The sequence below is a fragment of the Protopterus annectens genome, chromosome 6.part0, assembly GCF_019279795.1.
Source record: "Protopterus annectens isolate FY-2018-M chromosome 6.part0, PAN1.0, whole genome shotgun sequence".
Lineage (NCBI taxonomy): Eukaryota > Metazoa > Chordata > Ceratodontiformes > Protopteridae > Protopterus > Protopterus annectens.
Window position 1 is genome coordinate 1,575,302,782 of NC_056737.1, and position 16,688 is coordinate 1,575,319,469.

The following is a 16,688-nucleotide window of genomic DNA, read 5'->3' on the forward strand; positions in this document are numbered from 1 at the left end:
TGTATTGGCATATCTGTGATTGCTATGTCTTGTTAACATCTATTGTTTGTTGGCAAACAGCTCCTTCCATTTATTTATTACAATTCCGTTTCAGCCTTGTACATTTATGCTAGTATTTTGTTTTGTTCACTTTGCTAGTACTGTAGCACTACTGGGCTATGTCTGTGCCTGGTCCATTGATATCACTGCTCTATCCAGACAAACCTAAATAAATTATTATTTACTTTAGTTCTGGTCTAATATAACTAACGAAACAATAAATTCATAATTTCTGCATTATGAAACTTTATAAATCTTTTTATACAACTTATAGTTTTATAACTGTAAGTAACAGATTGGTTGGATCAACAAATAGTTAGGCCTAAAGTTCTAAGTAACAATAGAAATTCCATGGGTTTTCCACAACTTCCCCTTCCCATATCTATGGAGAAGGGGATGAAGAAAGATTGTTCTGCCAGTCGTGGCAGGACAAAGCGAAAACACTCAATAGAGAGACAATCCAACCAGACACTCAAGAGAATGTGGCAACAAACAGTGACAACTTGATTTTGAACATTTTGAAGAGAGTATTAAGTGCGGATGAAATTAATGTCTTAAATAAAGGCTTAAGTTTCATTCCGACTAGTACTAATAATTTGACAGATGTTTTAATAGACATTAAAATGTTCTTAAGAAATGTCTTATTACAATATGAATTTGATAAAATGTCTAATGAAAAGAAAACTGGTTTTAAGAAACCAAGCACTTATATACCTAATAGCCATCCAATAACGGATGTATTTTATAGCTTGGTAGAGGATGAATTACATGAATATTACAGTGACACTAAAGCAAGTAAATTTTATAAGAATTATAACAATTTTACAGTTAAAGACAGGGCAGCTCTATCCAGGTTACGGAATGACCATACTATCACAATTAGACCAGCAGACAAAGGTGGTCCTATAGTTGTAATGGACCATGAATGATACCAAGAAGCTATGCTTAAATTGTTAAGTGATGTTAAATATTATAGACCTATAGATATTCTCAAAGTAGAAGAAATTAAACATCAAATCTTTAACTTGATTACAGACTTAGTTAAAAGTTTTGATATCACGTCAGACTTGGGTAATTACCTGTTGACAGAGTTCCCTATGATTTCTGTTATACAGGGTTTACCCAAAGTCCATAAAGATAGTCTTAATCCACCACTGAGTCCTATAGTCTCAGGGAAATGTTGGTGCATCGAACCTTTCTCAATATATGTACAGAAAGCCCTAAGACCAATACTTGATAAGAATACTTTTGTCCTTAAGGACACCAAACAATTTCTGTTGGACTTATATGACCATATGAACATACAAATGATTAGTTCAGATGTTTTATTTGTCACTTTAGATGTCCAGTCACTGTTCACAGTGATGCCTAATACTATTGGTATAGATTTAGTTAAAGAATATTTAACTGTACATAGTGATTTTGATCATAAATATATAGATTTATTAAGCCTCTTTTTGGAAGTGATACTAGAAAATAACATATTAATTTTCGAACAGAATTTTTACATCCAATGTGATGGCATAGCTATGGGCACTTCTTGTGCCAATAGCTACACCAACATGGTATTAGCCTGCTGGGAAGAAAATTGTCTTTTTAAACAGGACATTTATAAAAGACATGTCTTGTTTTATCGTCGATTTGTAGACAACGTTTTCCTCCTTTGGAAAGGGAACGTGGAAGAACTGGAAACATTTGTTTTAGACATGAATAGTATGACTAACTTCCTGAAATTCACTTATAACTATTCCAATATGTACATCGAATACTTAGATGTCTACATAGAAAGAGTTATGGACAAGTACATCAACACAGGAGTTTATAAGAAGCCATGCCATAAAAACAATTTACTACACAGACAAGTATGCATCCCCACTATATTTTTAAAAATATCATAAGGGGACAAGGCATGCATATTTCTCGACTAAATGCCACAGATATAGGTTACCATGAAGTTTTGAATGTTTTTAAAAATAGACTATTAAATCAAGGCTATAATGCAACAGAGATTGATAGTGGGCTTCTAGATTTGGATGAACTAAGGGAAGATAGAGCTGCACCTTATTTTTCCACCAGAGTTGAACTTGATAGAACTACTAGACATGAAGATAAGAACATAAAAATACCAATGTACTATACTAATGACAATAAAGCTATTTATAGTATCATCAATAATCACAGAAAGATACTTACTAGTAGTGTTGACTTTAAGGAGATAGTGGGAGATAAACCATCTTTCAGATTTAAGAATATACCCAACCTTAAAAAGCTACTATGCTTTAATTCCAATTGACATACTATAGATAATGTCTCAATAACTAATCCATGTGGACATTGTAATTATTGCAACTATATTAACACCAAAGGCTATTTTATTCATCCTGATTCCAGACAGCTTTATAAGTTTAGAATAGATACTGACTGTAATACAGCGAATATAGTTTACTTAGCTGAATGTGACACGTGTAATTCATTCTATATAGGGAAAACCAATAGGTCTTTCCGAACAAGGATTAGAGAACATTTATATGTGATTAAAATACAATATCAGAATAATGCCTTAGCTAAACATGTCCTAATGATTGACAATCATCATACATTTAAATTCATGGCTATAGATTTAATCAACCCTATTATCAGACAAGGAAACATTAGGAATAGTACTGAAAAAAGAGAAATGACATAGATTTTGAAATTCAGAGCAGATAGAGTTCATGGCCTCAATGAAAGGGCATTTCTCAAACCTATTTTAAAAGCCCTCTAGGAAATTATCTAATATAACATGTATATATATAATATTAATTTACAGCAGGACATTTACATGTCTGGGAAGCATATGTATCATGAATGAATATGTAACATTTGCTGTGTTTTTTTATTTCATATTTTTTATTTCATACTTTTTATACTTTTCATTTGCATTTATTAAATGTATATTTTTAATTATATATTTTTTTAAAAAATGTATAAGGCAAGATGTGACATAGTAAGGCATGTGTTTTTACTACTTTTATACTTCTCAACTCATTTTTATATAAGTGCTTTCTGATGTATTAAATGATGTTAAAGGTTAACAAATAGTTAACAATTAAGTTACGTTATGATCACCTTTAGTACAAATTAAGAGTTTTTGTAAAAGTGTGCTGTTTGGTCTGAAGAAGCTGTTGTGAAAGCGCTTACCTGTGCACTTAATTAAAATTACTAATTATAGAAGAAGTATTGTTTTTTACATTGCAGTTTGATGCATGGTCGCACACACCAAAAAGTTCTTTATTTGATTATCAGAAAACTAAATATGATCTACCCAAATACTCAAGTTCATAAATAAATCCATAGTTTAAATCAGTTTGCTGTATTAAATATTCACCCTTTAAGCTATGTCTCCCAAATCTCATATGCATAGTCTTTGATGTATTTATCAGTGTATTCTCATATGCCCGAGTGTTAGTCAAATTCTTTTTCTGACATGACCTACTTACAACAGATGTAATCAGTTTTATCATTTTTCAAATCATCTACAGACTACAGAACTGCTCAGGTGAAAAATTAGACTAGAAAGATACAACCTAACCAAGTATGACGGACACCCTGACTGTACCCAAGAATTTCACCTGTCCAATTGCTGCACGATACTTGTTATGTCCTATTTGTAAGCAATGCAGCAATCCCGATCATCAAGATTACATTAATACCCATTTACTTTAATTTACTGATATATGATTTGTGTATGTTTCCATCGAAGCCTTAAGAATAGGCTTTTGTAGTGTTCTTGCACAGAGATGGTCTCTCTACTCAGTTTGGGAATTGCATGCCAATTAGCTTCAGTATTATTTCCAAGGCTATGAAATGAATTATAGCTAAACAAATAATTCACATTGTAGGTGACCTTATATTCTTGGACACACATCAGTTGGCTTTGTAAAGAGCAGATTATGTCTGCGTAACCTGTTTGAATTCTCTGAAAGGATTACTGAGGCCATGGATAAGTGACTTACAATACACACTATCTAGGCAGTACCAAGGTTTTCAAACAGTGGAATTAATGACAAACTCTTTCCAACTCAATAATTCACACACAGTTTGCTGGAGAGGTAACTGGTTATCTGAAAGAACCCATCCCATTAATGTTAGGGGCATTTGCTCTAAACAGAAGAGTGACACCTGTGGTATCTAACAGAGCTCTGTCCCGGTGGTATGTGCATTTTGGCATGAAAGTTGATATCAATAAATTATAAATAACCAAGTTTGCTGAAGATTGTGAACTGGGAGAAGTTATGAAATCCAAGTTTTCATACTCAAATTCTCTTAATTGTGGACTTAACTTCAATGACAAAAATACAGCATAGTTTCCTTTGGTAACTCTAACATCACTACTGATTACAGCATACATAACATTCCACTTAAACCTGACACAGTCATCAAGGACTTGGGCAACCATTTTGATAACATGTCCTCCTTTAACCACCATGTCTCTGTGATGGTTATAAAATCCTTCTACCTTGACACTGTATACTTTATATTACATCCTTAAGATCCAAAGAAGTTAACACACCTACTTTATTCCTCTACTACTAGGCCCATCACTGAATATAAAAATCCCTTTGGCAAAGAGCTTGCTAAGCATCTAAACTAGTGTGAGACACCCCTGTTTACTCACCAAAAAAATCTCAGGTTTCACTACCCTTAGCTGCTCTGACAGACTATAAATACTGCGCCTCTACTCAGTATTGTGCAGCCTCCTGAGAACTGGTCTTTACTTAACCGCACATGCAATGAACAAACTAGCGCTCTGAAATTCTTCAGCTAAACAGAACCAGGGATATAGCAAACACCATCTCTAGAGACGCAAGCCTATACTACCACAGCACCACCACCAACTTGCGCTACATGTACATAACCCAACATAATCCACATTTCTGAAACAGGCTGCCTTTACATACAAAGCAGAGTATTTCCTTAGCAACCTTTAAAACCGGTCTGTATGACAGCATGGGTGTCAAACATTTTCACCTGAGATATGAGGAGAAAAAGCTACTTAATGGGGGACTTATTAGTCTCTCATCAGTACGTGTTATCTTCTGCATTACTGTAAATTAGTAAAAGCCTATGAACCAATCCTGGACAGAACACCTGTCGTGTACATTCACATGCCCATGAGCAATGTAGATGGCCAACAATTCTACTTGGTTTGTGATACGGAATGAGATTGGAGATCCTGGAGTAAAGTGAACAGAGGGAGACATGAATACTTGCCTAACAAAATACTCCACAACTAGAAACAGAAGTAGAGAGCCAAGTGCTGTACAGCAGTTACTAATCACTACACTAATGTGCCACCTAACTTTTTTAATATACTATCAAAACAGTTATGTACAGGGAAAACTGAAAAAGAAAAAACAATTAATTTAGTATTACAACTTCCTTGCAAATACAGTCAAATACACGATCATTTGCAAATAAACTACATTTCACCAATTTATCTGGCATTAATGAACTACCAAAGCTTACCTCGTTCAATGTCATCCACTGGTGTGGCAGATGACGGCTTTTCCTTAGTAGGAGAGTTCTTATAAGCTGGTGAATTTCTTGAAGAGTAAGACGGTGAGCTCTTGGAAGGGAGTGGAGGCGTACTCTTGGAAGGATATGGAGGAGAGTTCTTGGAAGTATATGGAGGCGAGTTTTTAGAAGCGACTGGAGTCTTGTTAGCATTGCGCATTTGCTGTTGCTGCAGTTCAATTCTAGACTGAACTTTGCTACTTCCTTCAGCTCTGTGGGGAGAAAACAGATTAGATTTCTAGGCCAATACAAAATGGACAGTATTTTGAGTGCTACAGAATACATCCACAGATTAAGATATTACTTGTACTATTCAACTCACTATACAGAATTCACTCAGTGTAGCAAGTAGCCTTTCTAGATCTGGCAAATGCCTACACAACAAAAATTAACATGACGATAAGCACTTCTAACAAAGATGACTTATACCAGCCTTTCAAAGTAAATATCTCAATATCTCAGGGGTAAGGAAAACAGGAATCATACCCACTGCTGTACCTCTTGTCTCTGAAAAGAGTAGAGCAGGAAGTACAAAAGTGAACAATGACCTTCTAAAAGAAGGATTATTACAGGAGAATAATATTCTTATATGAACTTAGAAGCAAACAATCAGTGTGTGTCCATGCAGCCTCAAAGTACCACAACAACTAAAACAGCAAAGTAGGGTCATGTAGTGTCAACAACCATTCACAGATCTGTCCTATTGGATAAATCATTTCCAAAGGAATGGGCTTTAGACAATAATTAAAACAGTTTTAATAAACAGTACATTAGTGGTGCAGCGGTAGCATTGTTGCCTCACAGCAAGAGGTTCTCCTGCTCAATTTGGCAGGAGTCCGGGAGTGCCTTATGTGTGGAGTCTAATTGTCCTCCCCATGGTTGGGTGGGCATTCGAAGGACATGTGTAAATGGGCGTGCCTTCATTGAAGGTTGGACGTCGAGCTGGCACCTCGGCGTTCGTGAAAATCTACTGCCAATCATTAGCGAACCGGAGTTCCGCTATGGCGACTCCTAACCGGGAAAAGCCAAAAGACAAACAACAACAACAACAAACACAGTACATTGGTTAAGTGCTTTTGTCCCTACAGGTACAGGACTTCATTAGAAACATGTTACTTAGAAATGCCCAAGTTTAAATCTTTCAGAGTAAACAAGTGTGAAAATTCACCCAACCACAGAACACATTCATTTCAAATTATTCCATGAATATATTAGGATACTAAAACCTACAAAAATTGAGAACCATCTGGTGATGTATAATCATAAAACTTTTGAATATACATTAAAAGACCAATAAATATTTATACATAGTTGTTGATAAATACCATTATTTATCACTGTCCCTCAGCTTTAATATTGGAACTTTATCAAGTCCAAGTCCATGAGTTATACCTAGCCTTAATTGCCAGATCAGTTCCCTCTGTCTCCCAAAAAACACCTGTCTAATCTTGGAGCACCACATCTAAAAGTCCAAACATAAACTTAGAGGTTTTACATACAAGAGTGAGTTTACAGAGGGCATTATTTAAATTATTCTTTGAGATAGCATAGACGTGCTCATGAATTATTTTCCTGAATTGTTTTTCCGTCTTCCCAGCAATCCCTTGGTGGCACAATTACCAGATGCTAGAAACACCTTATGGGGAAAATGTCAAAAATAATAACCTGCTGTTTCAAGACTTACAGGCATTACATACATGCCCCATACCTTAGAGTACCATTAATGGTACTAGTTTTAACATGGTTGGGGTGCTCAAGAAGGTCTTTACACTTCTTAGCTGTTTTATATACAAAATTGGTTTCACATCCAGTGTTTTCAAAATTTAATCACTCGCCTTCAATATATTCCACTTGTTAAGTACTATTCTCTTAATTTAAAATTAGCTCTATCATGGCGATCTTGTGTCACAGCAGCATCATGTGGTAGTTTAGTTGTTCAGCACCTAGAAGGGGTTTATATCTAATCCCCCAACCACTAACCTAAAGGTTTTGACATTTAATAAAAACAGTGGATAATTTCTATCCAAAAACATGTCAACAGTAAAAACAAACATTTTGATAAGAAAATGTTATAATCAGAGCACATCCTCACTGTCCTCACTGGTTGCCCCTTAAAAATATTCTTAAAAAATGTGGGTGGCAGCTATGGAAATCCAAATAACAGAAAAATATGGTTTTCTATATATTTCAGAACCAAAGCATCCTTTTTGAAGTTCTTAAAAAAGGTTATGTCTAAAAGGTCTACCTTGTCTACTGAATGTGTATGAGTGAATTTAAGAAAAGATGTAGAGTTATTGATGCATGTTAACAAATTTGATGCATGTTAACAAATTCATGTGGAATACAATCTGTACCCTTCCAAAGAAAGAAGATAATCATCCAAATGACTGCAATAAATATGCCACAATTTTGGTAATCTGATTCCAACACATAATGTTTCTGCCAGCTATACATGACCAGATTTGCATTTTATATACACATATATCTATATCTATATATATAGATTTTATATATATATATATATATATATATATATATATATATATATATATATATATATATATATATATATATATATATATATATATATATATATATATATATATATATATATATATATATATATATATACACACACAAGAGCACAATTGGCCCTCATAGCCACGTCTTTCATTTGTCAAAAAACTTGCCTTCAAACAGGATGAAGTTATTGGAGAAAATTAAGGTACAACTTCAACTAAAAATTGATTTAAACTGTCATCCAGATCAGTAAGTTCAGCAATGGCAGACTGAAATAAATCAAGACCATCCTTGTGGGGGATACTGGTAAATAGATCTAAAACATCAATTGCAGAAAAACTGTGTGTCAAAAAAAACTGTAACTGAGTTTTCCTTAAAAAATCCCAGGAATCACTTAAAATATGTGGATCATGTATAAGGACACATTTAAAATCTGGTCCACAAAGACAGCAAGAGTGTGAGTCTTAGAACTGTGTGCAGAAACAGTCTATATGGAGGTGATATAATGTCCTTTTGGACTTTGGGGATCCCAAATACCGACAGGATAGAAGGCTGAGCATTGTGTAAAAAATTAAATAGATCTTGGGAAATTATTTCATGTGAGAAAGAGTCTTCTAACAATAAATCACTCTTTCTTTGTGTAATGTTAATTTCATTAACAGAAATATTTGTGTATTTATCGATGTCATAGAGCATGTTAGAAATCTGATTTACATAATCCATCCTATTCACTGTAAGTCGAGGTTGTCCCCAAATTCTTATTACGTTATTTGGTTAGATTATACTGTACAGAATTCTGCAACTCCTTCAGTTCATATAATTCACTTTCACAACACTATCTCGAAGATGGACAGGGTATGACTGAGTGGGTGGTTGTAAGTGCTCTTCCTTTTAAAACTGATTGAACAACAAGATGTGGCTTTCCTGACTGTATCAAAAGTATTATAAATCCAACTGCAGATGTAATTTCTTTGTAAATAATTTTAATTCTATCAGAGTATCAGGCAAATTCATAGGGCATGCAGGGACAAACTTCCATCCCTTAAAGTTTAAAATAACAAGTAGAAATATCCCCGTGTGTCACTTATATCCTCTCTTCAGAGGTTCCATTAACTCAAGGAAATCTTATTGGTTCCAATAGTTTTTCTTTCATCCCCTCCCCTTGGTCTTGGTTCCTCTTCCTGATAAATATGGAGAGTGGGCAAAAAAAATATTTGGAGGTGTCCCCATTCGCATTACAGTCATTACTATGTTTATTACCCTATATTTCTAATCTATTTAATGGCATGAAGTTTGCTTCAAAATTTGGACAAATAGTCCTATCCCTTTGAATGTCTGGAGTGGGACTGTGATCAGTATTCAATGAGAAAGCAGATTCACCTCCAACCTGTTCAGTTCAAGCCAACTTGCTCAGTGTTATTAAACCTTTTAGGGAGTGGGGAAGCCCTGTGGTAAATGTAATCCAGTTGGTCCCTCACCAGTTTCTTACACTTTTTCTTAAGGTTGGTGTTCACTTGTTCAGCCTTCTTAAAGATATTATATTTCTCAAAATTATGCTCAAAAAGTAGATCACTGGTAATATTATTATTCAATATATTAAGTTCATCAAACAAGCCTTTTACCTGGGAGTTATCCCATTTTATAATAAACTGCATCAATTGTAGACCATGCCTGTCATACATATTTACAAGTTCAAAATACTCGCTACTTCCGTAACAAAGTCCATTTGGAAATTAAAAAATTTATATACCCTTCTCTATACCTACTCTTTCCTGTGAGTAATTTCCCCAGATCTATTTAAATTTTTTACACAATGTGCACCCTTACATCCAGTCGGTATTCGGAATCTGTGAAGTCCACAAGAGCATAATATCACCTGTTTTTACATTTCCATATTTGCCATCCACATTTTTTAAGAACATCTTTAAGGGACAACTAGTGAGGGCAGCAAGGATGTGATTACAACATTTTGTTATCATAAGTGGAAAACATTTTTGATATATTTTTGGATAGAAATTATCCACTGTTTTTGTTAAATGATATCAAGACCTTTGTGGTTAATGGTGGGGAGATTAGATATAAATCCATTCTAGGTGCTGAACAAGTACAACATGATGCTAAAGACTGCCATGATAGAATTAAGTTTACAAACTATTTTGTGTTGACATTCAACAATTGTTTGAATAAAATTAAGAAAATATTACTTACCATCTGGAACATATTGAAGGGGGGTCTATATTAGAAGATTGAATGTTTAGGTGATCGAACACCTAAACATCGATCTTCTAATATCGAAAGCAAAAAATGTTGAACGGCCGATTTAACGCAGGTAAAGATTTCCCTTGGCCGTTTGCTGGATTTTGCCATTTCCGTACTGTTAAGCGATCTCGGAGTTGGTAGTTGGAGGGGGTGGGGGGCACAGCCCCCCACTTAGTTTGGATGTAAATTTTTTTTTTTTTACTGGCCGATGTGCTTGTTTCCCTGGGGGGTTCGATATTCTTAGGTTCGATATTAGAAGATCTATGCTTAGGTGTTCGATCATCCAAACATTCGATCTTCTAATATAGACCCATTGAAGGTGAATGATGAATAAAACACTGGAGTGAAACCTAATTTTGAATATAAATGAGCTATGAACTGTAAATATCTTCTTGAGCATCCCCCACCTGTGTTAAAACTAGTACCATTAATGGTACTCGAAGATTTGGGGCATGTAAACAATGCCCGTATATCTTGGAACAGCAGATTATTACTTTCCCCATAAGGTATTCTTATTATGAAGTAAAAAGCGATGTATGTGCTGTAATGATAAAGCTACAAGACTACGTCCATCTTCTACAACAACAGAACTAAAGCCACAGGCATTAGGACTGCCAGACAGATAAAAGTTTTCCAGGCTGCCAACTTGAGGTGGGATCTTTGTAATTTGCTCAGTCCCTCTTCTAAAGAAATAAATGGAATTTGTGTGAACAATACATGCAGAACAATGTTCAGGAGGAAGAGTGAGGTTTAAGGGAAGGCAGGAATTGAGCAATTTGTGCAATGCTAGAGTAAATGATAACTGCCAAAAAGAAAACAATGTATAATTCATGAAAGTAATGAACAATGTTAATGTGGTTTTGTTTTCTTTTCTATTAATGTATATGTATCTAGGTCATAAATTAAAAGTGAACATTTAATAAAGGTTAACTTTCTAGGCTAAGTACCCTCTTCATGAGGCACTGCAGTGCCAAGCCTCTCCAGCTATTTGGTAAGACAAAAAAAGTGCAAATGATCAAAAAGAGTAGACAACAGTAACTGAATATCAGCTATACAGAAGTAGGGAAAGTCAAACAGATATCTTAGAGGATGGGCCCACTCAAGTCTAATTTTACAGATAATGCGCAACTTTCACATCTGATGGGTAAAGCTACATCCTCTATAAACAGCAGCAGATTTGTCTCTGTGGACTTCCCTGTAGAAACATTTCCAGGATACAATAGCCCTAAAGGAATATACAAAACCATTTAGGACATACAGCTTACAGCACCTTTCAAAGGGGCGCACAGAAGAACAAGTAGCTGTTGTGCTGTTGCAAAGAACATCTGCAGCTACATTTCAAGGAAAGTATGTAAATGTAGCAACCACTGTAGTGGAATGTGCCCACCTACTGTAGAGACAGGTTTGTCATGATTAAGGCAAAACTGTATGAATCCACACAGTCATCTGGCTATGGTCAGATTAGGAATTTTCTTGCTAAGCTTCCTCTCTACAAAGGATACAAAAAGTTGTACTCTTTGTGGATAACTTTTGTCCTTTTAAAATAAAACCTTAACTATTAGTGCAAATGGAACCTATATTCTCATTGGTTAGAAAACCAGGTAGGGACTTAAATCAGGAAAACAAATGGCCATGACTACCTTAGGCATACAGATTCATATGAAGATCAACTTTATATTTATGAAATGCCAGGCATATTGGATCTAAAAAGAAAGCATGTAACTCAGCAATTTCTGTAGCAGACACGAATACCCCCAATTTGAATGTTTTCTAAAATGGCTATTTCAGTTTGGCTGAAGCTGCAGGTTAGAATGGGATCAATTCAAGTTTGTTTAACTTAACAAAATCCCAGAGGATACAGCAATATATATTTGAGGTCTAAAAGAATGAGCTCTTAAGAAAGCCTCTGTATGCTTTTAGTGGTGTCAAGGCAGAAAAATAACATTTAGGCCAACAATGCATCATAAAACTGACATCATCTTCATCAATAAATCATCATCTGTCATCATCTATTTATCTTAGAACTCAAGAAACACACTTCTGCTCTTGGATATAGCAATGAAAGATGTACAGAAACTGTTTGGCATAGAGGATTAAGGGACCTGCTTGCTAACTAAGCTTGATCATGTAGTCTTGTGTTCGATTCCTTCAGTCTCCATTTACCTACTGTGTCATTTTGAACAAGTCATTTAATTAGGGAGTGCTCACAGGTGGATTCACTTGATTGACAAATTAACAACAAAACTCTGAGAAAGTACAATGCTGGAAGACAGACAACAGAACTAGAAGAACAGTTCTCAGACTCCAGGCCTGAGAGGCAACGTGTTCAGAGGAACTGGCCGTCACCCTTAGGGAGGCATGTTAAGCACAAGGACCTGATGGGCTGCCTCCCAGAATCCTCAGAAATTTTGCCAGTATGTTTTGACTGAGATCCGCAATAGATTCTTTCCTAGATGACAGGAAGATATCAACTGGTGTCCCGTTTTTGAAAGGGGGAGGGGGTAAAAAAATCCTGGAAACTGCAGGTCTATTAGCTTAACAGGGTCTGGAAAAGTCATGGACAGAATCCTGAGTGGAAGACCGGTAGCATTCCTGCTGGATAATCTCCAAGACATCAACAAAGGATTCACTGGCAAGACTGCTCTGTCAAAACCTGCTAAACCTTTTCAAAATCTAGACCAATCAAGTTCAGTTTCCAAGGCACATGAAGTTTATGTTTTGCTCATCCAAGATGCACAGACACCACCACTGAGATCCACAGACAGCTCTTAAGCTGCTACAGAACACCACAGCTCTCAACCTCTCTATTTAAGGATCAGGGACAAAGTCCCCAAAACAGGAACAATTTTTAAAAATTACACTCAATAATTTAAAAAAGTTAACAGAACAGGCTTTGCATAAACCTTATTTCTAAACAATAAGGTGTGTGAAACTGATGCCTGGCATAACTGACAGACTTCAATCCTCAGTGATTTACCAGAAAAATCAACAACTTTATGAGGAACAAGGCAAAGACAGTTGAGATGTATGAAACCAAACACATAAATACATCAGCAAAGTATAAAATATGCAATGCAGATGGTGCAATAAAAGTCTCTCACATAACAGACACTACTGTAAAACTCACAAATGAAGTCAAGTGTAAACTTAACTGAAATAATCTGTTACATTCTGAACCATTTGACTGTTCTGATAGTTTTGTTTTTTGGATTTTTGGCTTTTACTTGGTTTACGATCTGCAGTGGCTACCTTTGTTGTTTGTTATCTTTTAAAATATTCCTTCTGTCTGTAAAAAGAGGTTAATATTTTGAACAGAAATGTAACAGTCAATAATCCATGTTCCTTCAAGTGTTTTTGGAAATCCAAAGGTGGAAGTTGTATTCTTAGGCACTGTGCCACCTTGTGTGTAGCTGACCAAAGGCTATTGCTAATGTTCTGCTCATATGAGTTATTTTATTCCACTAATTTTCAAGGCAAACCTGTTTTTTGACAGGGTTCACAGAGTTAACCCTACAGTTATCTGTGACAGAGATTACCTGAAAGGTCCCACTTCTGAGCTCAGAACAGAGTGTAGGTAAGAGTGCACTGTGCAGGCTCTGACATAGTAAAGCTCCTCTTGTGAAATCAGTGTACCACTCCACTAATTCCTTCTTTGCCACAAAAGGGGGTGAGAATTTTCCTTGTTTAACCATCAAAGCAAACTATCCCCCTTGAGTGATACCATCACGTAGGTCCCCATGTGAAGCATCGCTAAAGACAAAGTTTTGAATATTCATACTTCTGCATGGAGTTGAACTGAGTTGCTTTCGCAGAAAAAAAAATGTAATGAACATTCTTGCCTGTTTCATGAAAACTCTGTGCAGTGACATATTCTATGCAGGATGCCAAACATGGCACAGTTTAGTTTCAAATATGATATGTGGTCTGCTTTGCCTGGCAGTCCAGAAAACCTCACATTTCTGACCTCAGTCCACCTCAACTGGGGTAAAAGGGGTGTACCAGTACACTGCCCTTAATGATGCCACAATAACATAATGAAAACTTTTGTATGTACGTAGCTCTGCTAGTAGCCAACACTTCTTCATCAATTCTAACACCACATAACAAAGGTGGTCATGCCCTTCATAGCCAGTCTGTTGAGCAGCTGACAGTAAGAAATAACTGGTGTCAAAGCTCTGCATGTCACCACATAAAGAGTCATCCACCTGGCAGCCAAACAGTTCAGTAATAGCACGTTCCCTTCTAGTAAGCAGAACACAGCGAGATGAAGTGAAAGACTCTTTCTTCAGACATAATGATGTTTTTTACTTTGTTATAATTATGTCTTTTACTTTCTTATCTCATTAACTCTGACTACCATCTCAACGCACCTCTGTGCTTAAATCCAAGTGTGCTGTGAGACAGCAGGAATTGCATGTTGTTACACCAGAGTGCCTTCCACTAGTGCAATTAACTCTGCAGTCATATTTTAGCACCACTGTTGAAAATTAAGTTGAAAAAGTAACTGAACTTTGTCAGTTACCTTGCCAGTTTCAGCATGGAGTTACGTGGTGTTCATATTTGACTTTTCCGAGAAAATTGTCTTGTAATGCTCTCTGTATTTTCCTCTCCACAGCAAGCTGGTTTAGTATGCCTTTAACCAAGCAAGTGGTGGCAGCCAATGGGAATCTTGCAATCCAAGCCAGCACTTGCTTAACACCTCCACCCCCTGACCAAATATTACTTTGTTCTGTCAAAATAAATAGAGGATCCAACAGTAGAAATTCCCTTTCTTTTTCTGGCTTTTATGAAATTTACTATTGGATCCCTCTATTTATCCTGCCGATCAGTTCACGAAACAGGGGAGTTTTGCCACAGTCATGGCTCTGGGAAGAAAGCCCTACACTGGAGATCTGTTTGTTACTGTTGAACAAACTGTGACTCTCTTCAATTGACTATTTTCACCTCCGATCCTGCCCAATTCCTGAATAAGGTAAGATGGTCCCAATTTACAGCTTTGCGTCTCATACCATGCCCGGACCAGTTAGCAAATATAGACTCCCAAACATACCTCTCAACTGTACAGATTTTCCCAGAATGTCCATATTTTTCATCAGTTTTTCATAAAGTTATGTTTTCCGTGCTAATTAATGGCAAAGACTGAAGTTAGAAAATGACAGATTTCAGTTGCAGACTTCATAGCCTTCCGTAAACCCCTGTAAGTGCAAAAGGTACAGTTGTGTACACTTACCATAACGGTAGATGCTTGAGGGTATTCACTGTTGTAGTCATCACACTTTGTTATCTCTCTGCAGGTAGCCGTCAGTCAGCCAAAATACCAGAGTCTTGGGATTTCTGCGTCAGATGCTGTCACCTCTTCCATGACATCAGGTCGTCAGGGGTATAAAACATGCAGCAGATGCCATTCTATCAGTTTTTCTTGCCCCAGATGTCAGGAGCCCCCAAAATAGGAAGCAATTACATGGTGTGGAACACCTCCAGTAAAAAGTAAATACCACTGCAATAAAATATGGCCCAAAAGGAGGATAGGTGGAAAGAATAGAAAAGTCAAGGGGCTGGAGGGAGGGTAACCAGGACTGCAACAGTGAATACACCCGAACATCTACATTTATGGTAAGCGTACACAACTGTACTATGTTCTTCATGTTTCACTGTTGCAGTCATCACACTTGGGTTGATTCCCAAAGCCGAGGAAGGGTGGAGTCAGTCAAGAAGTATTGGGGCTGGCGAGCAGGCCTTTTAAGACTGCTGTGGAAAATCCAGCTCTGGATTTAGAAAAAACAGGTAAGTGGTAATGGTTGGTGAAGGTGTGTACAGAACTCCAGGTTGCAGCTTCCAGAATGTCCTTGGTAGGGACTCCCCTGAGGAATGCTATAGAGGTTGAGGTAGCCCTAGTGGAATGGTTCTGATCCCCTGTAGGGTAGGTTTTCCATGGTGTTTGTAGCAGAAATGGATGCAGTGTGCTATCCATTTGGAACTGGTTTGCTTTGAAATGGCCTTGCACTCTGCCCCTGTAGCGAAGCTGACTAGCAGCTGGTCAGATTTTCTGAAAGGTTTAGTTCTGTCAAGGTAGAAACTGAGCTGCCTGTGCACGTCCAAGAAGTGCAGAATCCTTTCCCCTTTATTCTGAGGATCAGGGAAAAAGGTTGGTAAATGGATGGATTGGTTTAAAGCCACAATGGATACCACCTTGGGCATAAATGATGGGTTAATCCTGAGGGGAACCCTGTCCGCATGGAAAATAATGAAGGGTTCCACAGCCATTAGTGCCTATAACTCAGACACTCTTCTTGCTGAAGTGATGGCTAGAAGAA

The 16,688-nt window shown here is 36.6% G+C and overlaps 1 pseudogene; it reads right to left on the reverse strand.

Moving 5' to 3' along the window:
- LOC122804007 overlaps nucleotides 1–16,688 on the reverse strand; it is a 455,667-nt pseudogene that overhangs the window by 232,560 nt on the left and 206,419 nt on the right.